Here is a 15,009-nt window from a genome sequence, read left to right as displayed (position 1 = left end):
CCCCACAATCATACACACAAATTTTAATTACAAGCATAGTTCACATTTGAAGCTCACATTATATACTATGTGCCAGTACTCTAGAAAACAAAATCTGGGCAGAAGTTAGAAAGCAAATTTAGGCTCAGGAGAAGGGGGAGAGGAGGAAAGGGGGAGGGAGGGGAGGGAAAGGAAAGGAACGGGAATCAGAACTGCTATAAATGGTATATTTTAAAAACCAGTGTTCTCTTATTAACTAAGAAAGCTGAATTAAGGTATTAAAAACATCTACAGAAGCAGGACATAGTGGTGCACACCTTTAATCTCAGCACTCTGGGGGTAGAAGCAAGCAGATTTCTGTGAGTTCTAGATAAGGGTCTACATACGAATTCTAGGACAGCCAGGACTACATAGAAAGACAATGGAGGGGAAAAAAGTGTACAGAAAATTCCTGATTTAGGAGGTAGAACTAAATGATCATCCCCACCCCACCCCCAGTTATAAAACTACAACTCCAAGCAATCTCAACACAACCAGAAGACAAGAACCGCCAGTTGTATCGCCAAGAATCTTACAAAAATTCTTTTCTCTTCCTAGCACTCTGCAGGAGGATTCAGAAAAGCTCACCCTTGCCCCTGTGAAAGAATTTCACACTGTTAAGACTAGTGTTCAGTTAGGGGTGGGGGAAGACCGCTTCACTGAGGCTCCCTGACTTTCAATGGGGTTATACCTGATAACCCTTTCATACACTTAAAATACCTTAAGCTGAAAAATGCATTTAATACATCTTTTGTACTGAACATAAAATGCCTAGCAACCTGACCTGGTACACGATGGAATATCAACTGTGCCTTTGTGATATCAATGGGGAGCTCACTGCAGCTGCCTGTCATTATAGTACTAAGTCACTAGCCTGGCCAAACATAGCCTCAATCAAGTTCAGTTCTAAGTATTGCTTCCACATCTTGAAGGAAACTGAGGCATCCTAACTGGCTCCACAGGCACTGCGTTCCTTGATTAAAAACGGGAAGATGGAGACTGGAGATAAACTTGTTGGAGGCACGTGGCAGTGTGACAGGTTCAGAAAAACACTCCTAAGGAAAACTCAGTGAACGTCATGTAAAGCGAGTTGAAGAGTCCCTGGTCTAAAACACCCTTGTCCCAGTTTCAATTCCTAACATCTGAGCAATAATCTACGGAACTGCTCTAAATGCCATTTTTTCCGAGGTCTGGGAAAGGGGGCACTATCAGTGTTGTACATATTGGCTCAACTGTGAAAGTGAAGTATTTATGAAAGACTGTTTTTTTCAAGAGTAATTGTTATTTTGGTTGTATTAGGTAAGAAATTGACTTTAACTGTTAATATGCAAGTGAGGAAGATATAGGGAGGGGGGAACGCACGAAAACAGTAAGAAAAAAAAAAATCAAAGGAGGAGACAGGGGAAACCGGCAGTCCGCAATTCCTCAAACAGGAACATTTCTATTTTATTTCATAAGGTCAGTGGACTTCTAATAAAGACTTTAGGGCAGATCAAACTTGTACAACTCAGACTTAACTACGTAATGCCTACAAGACTGAAAGACTAGGCATTTAGTGGTATGGCTAATTTTAACAAATAAAACTTGAATAGGAGAGGCACAACTCAGGTCACAGCTGGAAAAAGTGCTCCAGTCCTGGAACCCTAGCAAAGCTCTCTAAAATAAAAGAGACCTCTATCTATATGATGCCAATAAAGGCATTAACCACCCATTTACACTCTCCGGTGTTTCAACTAACTATTCCTCCTTTTCCAACATCTGTACTACAACTACTACCAATACATCTTTGTGCTAACCTGTGTGGTCGAGAAACTATTTAGCCACGTTCACTTTACATTATTCTGGTCAATCAAAACCCCCGAACAGGATATACGACTGAGAGCTGGTACGTTTCAAGGTGGGTAGATACCGGGAAACTAACATTTAAAAAAAACCTTCAGGCTCCACGGTCCCACCCCAGAATCTGCACTCTTCCAGCCTAACTCTAGGTCTTTGGCTTCCCGGCTCGCCCCGGCATCGGAGCACACCAAGAAACGGACCGCAGAGTTCGATCTGGAAAATGCTTCTCGACTCCTCAGAGAAAATACCAAACACAACTCAAAAGTTAAGCAGCATTAGAAGAGGTAGGGGAGACGCCAGTCGGGAGGGGACGCCATGGGGCCCCCAACTCCACACGGGCTGAGCTCGGCTGCTACGGTTAAAAAAAGAGAGAAGAAAACCTAGGGGCCCAGAGGCGACACGACCGGCTCGCCCATCGGGAATCTTCCCGCTTTCCAACCCAAAAGTTTGCCTTATGGACGTCCGGCCTAAAAGACAATGCTGGCTGGAGCGAGCCCCTTTCAAGGGGCTCGACTTGGAGAACGGCTCGGCGGCGTGGCGTCCACGCGCGTCCCCTCGGAAGCCGCGTCCCGCCTCAGGGCAGCGGAGTCCCGCGAAGGACTCGCTCCTTCGCCCGCCGCCGCCACCGCGGCCCCTACCTCAGCGCCCGCAGCCCGCGCCGCCTCCCGGCCTCCGCCTCGGCCGCACGCACGCACACCCGCCCACAGCGGCCGGCTTCCCGCCCCTCGTCAGCGCCCCCCGCCGCCGCGCGCACGCCCGCCCAGCGCGGACCTGCCGAGGGAAGTCGAGCCACTGGCCGCGGAGCCCGAGGCAGCGACTCGGTCCAGGCTCCGCCCTCCACTTCCTGGTGCGGCGGCCGGACGCTGGCTCCCGGCAACCACTGCGACGCCGCTCCGAAAACGCGCCTGCGTCACTGCGCGCCCCGCCCCGTTTCCTTGGCGACCTGAGCGCGCTCTAAGCCTGCCCGCCACGTTCACACTAGAAGAGGCGAAAGGCGCTTTTCTTGGCACAAAGTTAGAGCTCAGGACCAGCTCCTTCTGCGGGCTCTGGAGTCTAACCCAACTGGCAACGTTACCAATATTTTTTTGTGTGTAATTTTTTTTTGGAGGGTGGGTTGTTTTGTTTTTTGAGACAAGGTCTCCCTGTGTTGCCCTGGTTAGCCTGGAACTTGAACGACTGCTTTGACCTCAGAGTTGCAGAGATCGTTCTGCCTCGGCCTCCCAAGTGCTGAGATGACAGATGTGTGCTCCATGCCAAGCTTTTTTACTTTATTTTAAATACCACTCACCAGAACCATCTTTAACAATGGGGGTGGGGGCGCAGTCTAATAAAGACAAACTCAACCTCGAGTTCAACTTCTGGACTTCAAACTCAAAACTTACAGCTCAACTTCTGCACTTCGAACACCGACTCTTTTCAGACCTGTGAACTGTTTTTGATTTTTTTTTTTTTTGACAACATAAGATGTGGGTGCCATCGATGTTTGGCTACAATAACAAATAATAAAAATAATTGGCCCATCCTGCACCCTACACCTAGCCTTGTTTGTACAGCCTAATCCAGTGTTTAAATATCCCGTAGCTGTAGTTTATTAGTACTAGTTACCTTGGGTCTTAGTTTTGTAAACCACCACCCCCCTCTTCCAAACTAGGATACTAATGATGCAGAAACTAGCTTTGTATAACTACATCTTTGTCAGGTCCAAAGGAAACTCCAATTCTTCAAACTTCAAATGACAGTCCAAAGATCCACGAGTACTAGTTAACTCAATCTGTACTATAGGAGGAATTCCTCAGGAACTTGTGAAGCTCTAGTTCCTGTCTAGTAAAAAGACTCATTTCCCTCACACGCAAAAGTGACCAAAGGCTCTCCAATTAACATATCAGCATAACAAGGTGCTGCCAACCTTAACTTATCAGCATAACAAGGTGCTGTCAGCCTCCAGGTTCCCTCAATCCTTACTCACAAGCACTACACATTCAAAGCCTGCTCACCAGCCCTTCCCACCCACCAATTACTCATTTCTCTTGTAGCAAATCTGTTTTTATTCTTCTCCCTCCTGCTGCTGCTCTTCTCCATATTCTTCCCCTATTTTCTTTTTTGTTTTGTTTTGTTTTTTCGAGACAGGGTTTCTCTGTGTAACCCTGGCTGTCCTGGAACTCACTCTGTAGACCAGGCTGGCCTCGAACTCAGAAATCCACCTGCCTCTGCCTCCCGAGTGCTGGGATTAAAGGCGTGTGTCACTACCGCCCGGCCTTCCCCTCTTTTCTATCGGTGGCCATTCTCTTGTTTCTGGTAGACAACCCTGCCTAGGTCCAGTCTGCTGGCCATGTTCAGTCTACAACTTTCTCTGTCCGCCCTGGACCCTTCCAGATCCCTGTAACTGTTCTCTCTCTCATGTCTCCAGTAAAAACCTTAACCATATCATGGGGAGGTCATGTTGGCAGTTTCTTTCTTTTTTTTTTGTCCCCCCCCCCCCCAGACAAGGTTTCTCTGTGTAGCCCTGGCTGTCCTGGAACTCACTCTGTAGACCAGGCTGGCCTTGAACTGAGAAATCCGCCTCTGCCTCCCAGAGTGCTGGGATTACAGGCGTGCGCCACCACTGCCCGACTATGTTGGCAGTTTCTTGACAGCATCACTCTTGCATACATCTGGTGCCAAACGTGAATACAATCTTGTTTAGGGTTACTGCTTCCATGATGAAACATGATGACAAAAGCAATTTGGAGACAAGAGGGTTTATTTCAGCTTACACTTCCGGTAACAGTCTGTCTTAGGGTTTTCCTGCTGTGAACAGACACCATGACCAAGGCAACTCATATAAGGACAACATTTAATTGGGTCTGGCTTACAGGTTCAGAGGTTCAGTCCATTATCATCAAGGCAGGAGCATGGCAGCATCAAGGCAGGTATGGTGCAGGAGGAGCTGAGTGTTCTACGTCTTCATCTGAAGGCTGCCAGCAGAAGACTCACTTCCAGGCAGCAGTGAGGGTCTTAAAGCCCACACCCACAGTAACACATCTACTCCAACAAAGCCACACCTACTTCAACAGAGTCACACCTTCTAATAGTGCTACTGCCTGTGCCAAGCATATACAAACCATCACACCATCACTGAGGGAAGTGAGGGCAGGGACCTGGAGGCAGGAGCTGATGGGGCAGAGGTGATGGGGTTGGAGGGAGGTGCTACTTACTGGTTTACTCAGCATGCTTCCTTATAGAAAAGATCCTCCTACCTCCACACGCTGTGCTGCGATTAAGAGCATGGTGTGCCACCAAGCCAGGCAACCTTGGCTTTGTTTTAAAGGGACAAATTGCAGCAGGAGGAAGCCTGTAAGTGGGAACAGCCTGGAAATGATGTTAGCAGGGGGAGGGAGGGTTAGTCCAGAAAAGCCTGGGAGCTAGTGTGGGGGTTTTGATGCGTGTTACAGGTGTGTGTTGACAGGGAACTTGATGCTCCATTGCCAGAGGTGAGCCATGATGGCAGAAGGGAAGTAATGCCCTTCCTGGAAAACAGAGAGCCACTCCACAATTTTCTGGGAAATGTTCATTTTAGGCTTTTGTTTATCCACTATCCATCCTTCTGTTGACCCTGTCAGAGTTCTGTCATTTATGACATTGACAGCGGCACAGCCATTTTGCAGAGGTGTCCACATTGAACCCAACAGGGTCTAATACTGTGGGAAAACTCTGTTAATTCAGGTCAAAGTCCACCATGACCAGGGAGCCTCTGGGCTCTGTGCAATGGGGGAGGTTCCTGTCATTAGCAGGGCTTCTCCTTCTCTGACCTTGTCTGGGGAATTCAAGACCGCCACACATACACCTCTACCTGAGAAAAGTCACATAGCTTCAATCAGATTACAGTATCAATTTCTATTCTCCTGATAAAACCTGTTCAGCTCGCACCTGAGAAATGTTTTCCCCTGCTAATGAAGCGTTTATGTACCCTAAGCCCTCAACCAGTGACCTTGGTCCATCCTGGATGTTCCTACCCCTCAGCCCCTGTACTGGCTGGTTTTGTGTGTCAAGTTGACGCAGGTTGGAGTTATCACAGGGAAAGGAGCTTCAGTTGGGGAAGTGCCTCCATGAGATCCAGCTGTGGGGCATTTTCTCAGTTAGTGATCAAGTGGGGAGGGCCCGTTGTGGGTGGTACCACCCCTGGGATGGTATTCTTGGGTTCTATAAGAGAGCAGGCTGAGCAAGCCAGGGGAAGCAAGCCAGTAAGAAACATCCCTCCATGGCCTCTGCATCAGCTCCTGCTTCCTGACCTGCTTGAGTTCCAGTCCTGACTTCCTTTTGTGATGAACAGCAGTGAGAAAGTGCAAGCTGAATAAACCCTTTCCTCCCCCAACTTGCATCTTGGTCATGATGTTTATGCAGGAATAGAAACCCTGACTAAGACAAATTGGTACCAGGAGTGGGGTATTCCTATGACAACCTGACCATGTTTTGGGGAGGATTGTGGAAGGACTTTGGAACTTTGGGCTCTGTGGAATGTTCTGTAGGAGCTTGGAAGATAATGTTGAGAATATTGCAGAAGATGGAGGCCTGACTTGTGAAATTTCAGAGGGAAGATTAAAGACTCTTATCAGGGCCATGTTTCGACTGGGAAGATTCTGTGGTTTTGGTTAGCTGGGGCTGAAGAATCGACTGTGATTAACAAGATACCAGAACCATTAAATTGAACTTTTGTGTTACTGGGACTATTGATGCTGGTTAGCTGGAGCTAAGAAATTAGCGGTGATTAAGAAGAAACCAGCATCACAGAGAGGAAATCTGGGAAGTGTTTTCTGAGAGCACAGAGGCTGTGTTCCAGAGATAGCCACAGTTGTATTTTGTGCTGTGGCTGGACTTGGTACTGTATAAGAGTCACCCAGATGGTACTGGTTTTGAAGGCATGAAGAGGTCAAGAAGAGCAGATGAGGCTCTTGGCACAGTGAGAGACCACGGAAGGGCATTGGTGAAGCTATAGCCTCAGTTGCAATTGATGGCCCAGGACTTGAAGGGGTCATGCATAGGAGCAGAGGCTTGTCACCATGAAGAGAGCCTATGAGAGGCTATTGGTGAAGCCTAATTACAGTGGAAGATAGCAGTGTTTTGGAGATGCGAGTACTATGCAATGACCACCAAGAACAGCAGCAGCAGTGGAGTACAGGCAGCTGGAGCCTAGAAGACAAGCTGTGTGCTACAAAGGGCAGAGCTGGAAAAGTTACCCAAGCCCTTGGAGGAGCCCGGAAGGTCGTGAGTTGGATCCCAGACATTGAACCATTGGAGTTTGAGTTTTGCTTTTTGGCTGTGACTGTGCCCTGATATGTTTCCCTCTTGAAGGAAGAAAGTATTTTAGTGGAGCCCACAGTAATTTTTAAAAGACTTTGAATTTTAAAAGATATTGGACACTTTAAAGGGATTGAACTTTTAATATGTAAAAACTGTGGGACTTTTAAAGTTATTTAGATCTTGGGGATGAATAAGAAAGTAAGGGTTGAGGCTTAATAGTGATGTGTTTATGTGTCAAGTTGACAAGGGGTCAATTGTACTGGCTGGTTTTGTGTGTCAACTTGACACAGGTTGGAGTTATCACAGAGAAAGGAGTTTCAGTTGGGGAAGTGCCCCCATGTGATCCATCTGTGGGGCATTTTCTCAATTAGTGATCAAGGGGGGAGGGCCCCTTGTGGGTGGTGCCATCCCTGGGCTGGTAGTCCTGGGTTCTATAAGAGAGCAGGTTAAGCAAGCCAGGGGAAGCAAACCAGTAAGAAACATCCCTCCATGGCCTCTGCATCAGCTCCTGCTTCCTGGCCTGCTTGAGTTCCAGTCCTGACTTCCTTTGGTGATGAACAGCAATGTGGAAGTGTAAGCTGAATAAACCCTTTCCTCCCCAACTTGCTTCTTGGTCATGATGTTTGTGCAGGAATAGAAACCCTAAGACAGTCCCCCAAAACTTTATACACCTAAAATCACCCTAATAAAGTTGCTCTGCCTCCTGATAACTGGTCCCAGTGTGGTCATTCGCCATACATACTCACAGGGCTTCGGAACACCTGAACACCACCCTCTCGGTCATCCCTGCTCCCACTGCCCATGTGGACCATATCAGTAGACAATGCACAAGAGTGGAGAGACCCACACAATTACAATAAAAACAACCACAACAGTTAAAATCTCATCACCCTGAGAAACAGGTAGGCACCAATTTAGCAGTTTTTACTCTAACGCTTCTTTCTTTAAAGACTGTAAACTCAAGTTTGTCATATCGCCATGAAATTAGTTATATTCTTCATGCTGCTTTCAGGATGATGGGAGATTTGATGAACAAAGCCAGACCACATATGATAAAACTCCCAGCCATACCAATCATACCACAACTTGTTGACTATCTACTGGAATGGTCAGGACTTCCTCGGGAGAGGCACTAACTTTCCATTTGAGGCTTAGGTTCTTGAGCCTCCTCATGGTTTCACCAACTGGGTGTTTCCCAAACCACAACAAAGGATGCCTACTTCCGGGCATCTCCAGCTTTCCTGCCAGCCTGGTCTACAGAGTGAGCTCCAGGACAGCCAGGGCTACACAGAGAAACCTTGTCTTGAAAAATCAACCAACCAAACAAAACAAAAAAGCTAAGTCACAGACGGTCTTTGTAAGTTATACAAGGTATATGAAGAATAGGACTTAAGAATTACATGGTTTGGGCTGGAGAGATGATGTCTCAGTGGTTAAAGCACAGACTGCTCTTCCAGAGGTCCTGAGTTCAGCAACCACATCATAGCTCGCAACCATGTATAATGGGATCTGATGCCCTCTTCTGGTGTATTTGAAGACAGTGACACTGTATTCATATACATAACATAAATAATTCTTTTTTTTTTTTTTAAAAAAAAGAATAACATGGTTTGTGATAAAGGTTTATAAATTCTCAAGTTTATACTCATCTATTCATGCTAATAAGAACTGATTTAAAGATGTATGTCTAATCATTCATGTCTTTGCTGACTTTGTTAAGCTTTAGCAAATTGGAAAACTGAGTCATGCAAAAACCTGTGATATTGTGTAAAGGTGCACTATCAAAGGATTAGGGGTGAACACAGCTGGTGGTGCATGCCTTTAATCCAGCACTCTGGAGGCAGAGGCAGGTGGATCTCTGTGAGTTCAAGGTCTACAGAGTAATCTCTAAGTTAACCAGCACTATGGAGCAAAACCTTGACTTACACAAACAAAGCCTATGAAATGAATTTAGTTTCTCTATCTGTCACAGAAACCAATAAACAGAGACAAGAATCAAAGGATTAGGGAAATGAGGCTCCCAATCTCTAACCCACCTACAGCTTTTAGCCCTCCAACTATCCACTCTCACTCTGTATCTAAACCTCCTTTTCCCCCCCTACCAGCCTAACCCAGCCTCAGTTCTTCCTTTGCCAGAGGTTGCCGGAATGGTCAGATTTCCCCTTTTCATTAATTGAACTTTTTAAAATAAAAGACTGGGATCCTCGACCTCTAACCCCTCCGCCTTATTAAAGGATTTCAGTATATCACTCATCACAGTCTCACCTCCCGTTATATCATCACAGACATGTGATGTTTAGAGAGATTATAAATAGGGCTCAACAGACAATGACAGAGGCCGAGCTTGCTTGTAGAGCTAGCTCTGCAATGCTTCTTGGTCTGCAGCCAAGAACTTCTCCTAGTGTTCCTGAGGGTCCTAATCCCTCCTGCTGACTCCTGCTGACTCCTGCCGATTCAACTGAGGCCTGGCTGTCTCTGCTAGGTGGTCCTACCGTAGCTGCTATTCTGACACTTCCAAACTAGACCACTCATATATCTGTAAAATGTTTAGGAATAGATCGAACTGCTGCTACTGACCTATAAACAAAACTGCTGATTTCCTGATGACACAGATGAGATTTGCTCCAAAGAACCATTTCTAAACAGGTTCACTCCCCCACCCCCACCCCGTAGCATGATAACTTTTCTTTTCCACTACCTTTGGTAGGTGATGGGCTGAAAGGGAAGTTAAAACACTTAAACATCATCATTAAAAGTAGGGTTTTTTAAAAAAGTAAAGTTATAGAGGATTGTCCAGCAGAAGCCTGCAGCATCTCCTGCCTGTCTGTTCCCTGGTTAGTGAGATGTCGGTTTATATGAGACAACTGTAATTTCTGTAGTAGCATGATACTATAAAGAATGTTTGACTGCACAGTTGAGCACATTCAAAAGGCAGATCTCATGTGGACATCCTAATGGCCTAGCACCTCAGAGCCGGCCAGCTCTGCTTGTTACATAAGTCATTTAATAAATCTCATTTTAGAATAAATATTCATTCTCATTCTCATTCGGGTGTTGGAGAGATGACTCAGTGGCTAACAGCACTGGCTGGTCTTCCAGAGAACACAGGTTAGATCATGAGCACCCTTGCGGCGGTTTACAACCTTCTCAGGGGATTCGACACCATCTTCTGGCCTCTATGGGCCAGGCATGTGGTACATAGAAATACATTCAGGTAAAACATAATACACATAAAAATAAATAAATCTTTTAAAGATACATAAAAAAAGGATATAGACTCATTCTCTTGGTTCTGTTACTCTTGAGACTCCAGGCTAACACATCGCCTTAGTCTTATATGCTCCTTAAACTGCATTCTGAGAAACTGATGTGACTTCAGAGATAGAATGCAGATCTTCATTACATGGTGGGGAATCCTCTGGGTATATGCCCAGGAGTGGTATAGCAGGATCTTCTGGAAGTGAGGTGCCCAGTTTTCGGAGGAACCGCCAGACTGATTTCCAGAGTGGTTGTACCAATTTGCAACCCCACCAGCAGTGGAGGAGTGTTCCTCTTTCTCCACATCCTCTCCAACACCTGCTGTCTCCTGAATTTTTAATCTTAGCCATTCTGACTGGTGTAAGGTGAAATCTCAGGGTTGTTTTGATTTGCATTTCCCTAATGACTAATGAAGTTGAACATTTTTTAAGATGCTTCTCCGCCATCCGAAGTTCTTCAGGTGAGAATTCCCTGTTTAACTCTGTACCCCATTTTTTAATAGGGTTGTTTGGTTTTCTGGAGTCTAACTTCTTAAGTTCTTTATATATATTGGATATTAGCCCTCTATCTGATGTAGGATTGGTGAAGATCTTTTCCCAATTTGTTGGTTGCCGATTTGTCCTTTTGATGGTGTCCTTTGCCGTACAGAAACTTTGTAATTTTATGAGGTCCCATTTGTCAATTCTTGATCTTAGAGCATGAGCTATTGGTGTTCTGTTCAGAAATTTTCTCCCTGTACCAATGTCCTCAAGGGTCTTCCCCAGTTTCTTTTCTATTAGCTTCAGAGTGTCTGGCTTTATGTGGAGGTCCTTGATCCATTTGGATTTGAGCTTAGTACAAGGCGATAAAGATGGATCAATTCGCATTCTTCTGCATGCTGACCTCCAGTTGAACCAGCACCATTTGTTGAAAAGGCTATCTTTTTTCCATTGGATGTTTTCAGCCCCTTTGTCGAGGATCAAGTGGCCATAGGTGTGTGGGTTCATTTCTGGATCTTCAATCCTGTTCCATTGATCTGCCTGCCTGTCTCTGTACCAATACCATGCAGTTTTTAACACTATTGCTCTGTAGTATTGCTTGAGGTCAGGGATACTGATTCCCCCAGAATTTCTTTTGTTGCTGAGAATAGTTTTAGCTATCCTGGGTTTTTTGTTATTCCAGATGAATTTGTTAATTGCTTTTTCTAACTCTGTGAAGAATTGAGTTGGGATTTTGATGGGTATTGCATTGAATCTGTATATTGCTTTTGGCAAAATGGCCATTTTAACTATATTGATTCTGGCAATCCATGAGCATGGGAGGTTTTCCCATTTTTTGAGGTATGTTCATAGCAGCCCTATTTATAATTGCCAGATGCTGGAAAGAACCCAGGTATCCCTCAACAGAAGAGTGGATGCAAAAAATGTGGTATATCTACACAATGGAGTACTATTCAGCCATTAGAAACAATGAATTCATGAAATTCTTAGGCAAATGGATGGAGCTAGAAAACATCATACTAAGTGAGGTAACCCAGACTCAAAAGGTGACTCATGGTATGCACTCACTAATAAGTGGATATTAACCTAGAAAACTGGAATATATTCCATACATCATATTCCATACATCAAATGAGGTACAAGAAGAAAGGAGGAGTGGCCCCTTGTTCTAGAAAGACTCAGTGAAGAAGTATAGGGCAAAACCAGAACGGGGAAGTGGGAAGGGGTGGGTGGGAGGACAGGGGGAGAAAAGGGGGCTTATGGGACTTTCGGGGAGTTGGGGGCTAGAAAAGGGGAAATCATTTGAAATGTAAATAAAAAATATATCGAATAAAAAAAAGAAAAAAAAAGAAAAGTAACAGTTTTAAGAAAATAAATTTATATCAATGTTATTTAAAAAAAAAAAAAGAATGCAGAGCTTCCAATGGTCCCCCACTAGATGGCGCTAGCTCACTAAAAGAATCTGCTTAACAAATTAAAGACATTAAATTAAGCATAATTGTCAAGCAATTGCCATTGATGTAAGAAAGAGGAATTTAGCAAGGCAGTGGTGGCACATGTCTTTAATCTTAGTGTTAGGGTCCAAGAATTGCTGAAGGAAGACTTCAGACTCAAATAATATGCAAAGACAAAGACCCTTTATTCTGCAGAAATTACCAGCATGCAGGGATCAACCATTCATCAAAATGATGATAACCAGAGGGACTCAGAGGCCCCTTTTTTGTAGAGCTAGGGGAATTTTCCAGAAGGATTAGATAACCTGTAATATGATTGGTAGGAAAAAAGCAGGGACACTGGTACAGTTTTTGATTGGCTGCTATATCAGTTTCACTATAATTGCTGAGACCTTGAAGGATTTCAGAAACCAGCTCTGTTCTGGCCTTGCCATCTCCTCCAGCTAGGTGTCCAGGAGCTGACTCAGCTCCAGACTTAACCTCTCTGAGTCATGGCCGGCACTGACCAAAAGGCCCGTTGCCAGTGGCTCCCTCTGAGGAGTCCCGTATGCTTCCCAGGGAATTGGAAATTTTTTATTCCCTAGATTTCCAGACCTTTCATTGGCAGAGGCAGGTGGCTCTCTGTGAGTTCGAGGACAGTTTTGAGCAAGTTCCAGGACAGCTAAGGCTACACAGAGAAACCCTGTCTAAAACAAATCAACAACAACAAAAAAAAAAAAAACCCAAATAGTTTAGCCAGGCAGGGTGGTGCATATCTTTAATCACGGCTCTAGGGAGGCAGAGGCAGGTGGATCTCTGAGATCTACAGAGTGAGTTCCAGGACAGTAGGGCTGCATGGGGAAATCCTGTCTCAAAATAAATAAGGAAATTAAAAAAAAAAAAAAGAATAATTTGATGGATGACTAATATTTTAATACAGTTTAAGGTCTGACATGTTTCTTAAAGCAATTTGATGCATAAAAATATCCGTCTCTGTGAATTGACTGTGGTGTCTCACACCAATAATTCACAGGATACAGAGAGAGAGAGAGAAAGAGAGAGAGACAGACAGACAGACAGAGAGGCAGAGAGAGTTGTAAATTTGATTCAACTCTGTGATTAAAATGCACACTCAAAGGAGTCTTATATCTTGTTCTCAAGAGATGTTTCAGAATTGACGTTGAATATTTTTTGGAGGGATAACTCTACTTTTGGGGGGGTTGTTTGTTTTAGGTTTTTTTTTTTTGCTTGTTTTTTGGTTTTTTTCTTTTCTTTTTCTTTTCTTTTTCTTTCTTTCTTTTTTTTTTTGTTTTGTTTTTTTGTTTTTTTTTCAAGACAGGGTTTCTCTGTATAGCCCTGGCTGTCCTGGAACTCACTCAGTAGACCAGGCTGGCCTAGAACTCAGAAATCCACCTGCCTCCCAAGTGCTGGGATTAAAGGCATGAGCCACCACTGCCCGGCGATAACCCTACTTTTAATTGAGGTCACGATTTGACATCACTGCTCTAGAGAATGAGGCCCACCTTGCTTATAACCATAGCTTTAATTCTTCCATATTCTGGCTTGTTTTCTGACCCGGAGTCACACAGCTCTGCAGCTCTTGGGATCTTTCTACCTCTAGCTCCAGATGCCAGATTCCAGGTATGAGACATCAAACCTAGCTGGCTTTTTTTTTTTAAGTTTTTTTTTTTTTTTTTAAATAAAGCTGGGGTTGGACCCAGGGCCTCAGCCATGTTAGGCAAATGCTATACCGCTGAGCTACAACCCCAACTATTTTCCATATTTGGATGCTTTGCCCTCTGAGAAAGACCTCAGACCAGGTGTGGCTGACCTCAGACCATGTTGGGTTGACCTCAGACTAGGTGTGGCTTGGCTCCTCCCACAACTGGTCAACTGTAGTTGTTGTAGACCGGTCAGATGTAGTGAATGGTAGGCGAAGAAAATCTAGGCTAGGATGCCCTTCATACACAAACCTACCAGTCCAGGAGGTATCCCCAACCACCGTCTTTACTGAATTCTTAAACTATGCACAGGTTCTCATAGTTCAAAATGTGTCAGGTACCAAAAAGGAACAGCCCTTGTGCCCCAGAGTAGGCAATCACCCAGATAAGACAATCCTTAACCTACCTAACCACCCATGCCTCTTTATACCCATAGAAACCACGATCCAATCTCTTGACCACACTGGTCTTTCATTTCCCTGCTGGCCGACCCCAGCGCTTCCTCACGGTCCCCACTCTGGCAAAGGACGATAGTTGCATCCTCTAGGTACCTAAGAGTTTAACAATGATGTGTTCTTACTTTGTTTTGTTTTGATTAGGGGGAGTGGTCCAAGGATTTTTCTGTGTAGCCCTAGCTGTCCTGAAATTCACTCTGTCGTAGAAAGTATTAAAATCCCAGCCCGGGGTTTCTACACCGCCTGTGTTTATTGAGTTCCCGGATGAAAGACACTCACAGCCTTTATATTCACAATGAGCCCTCGGCACCACAATAGCTGGGCAGCGGCCTGCCCTCCACGTGGTTAGATTCTACTTTCCTGTCAATAACCTCGAGTTATTATTATTTACTGTGTTCCATCTGGGTTGCTCTTAGCTCTCTGGTCGGGCAGCCCTCGGGGCCACTGTCTCTTGAGCCTTCGCCCATGGCGGCTTCTCCTTCCTCCTCTCCTGCGCCTTTTCTTCCTCATAGTCCTCTTCCTCCAAGCC

The 15,009-nt window shown here is 45.0% G+C and overlaps 1 protein-coding gene across 2 annotated transcripts in view; it reads right to left on the bottom strand.

Moving 5' to 3' along the window:
• The window catches only part of Gtf2e2 (general transcription factor IIE subunit 2), a 42,280-nt gene extending 39,569 nt beyond the window's left edge, over positions 1-2,711 (bottom strand). Inside the window, exon 1 of one of the 2 annotated variants that reach the window (XM_052162479.1) lies at positions 2,629-2,711. The gene's annotated coding sequence lies outside the window, so the exon portion shown is untranslated. Of the gene's footprint in view, positions 1-2,495; positions 2,587-2,628 lie in introns of those variants that run through there. The other variant, XM_052162478.1, reaches the window with a different exon arrangement.
• Positions 2,712-15,009: the final 12,298 nt, after the last annotated feature.

The sequence above is a fragment of the Apodemus sylvaticus genome, chromosome 18 (assembly GCF_947179515.1).
Source record: "Apodemus sylvaticus chromosome 18, mApoSyl1.1, whole genome shotgun sequence".
Taxonomy (NCBI): Eukaryota; Metazoa; Chordata; class Mammalia; order Rodentia; family Muridae; genus Apodemus; species Apodemus sylvaticus.
Note: the sequence above shows the minus strand (reverse complement) of the source record. Positions and strands in the feature narration are given on the sequence as shown.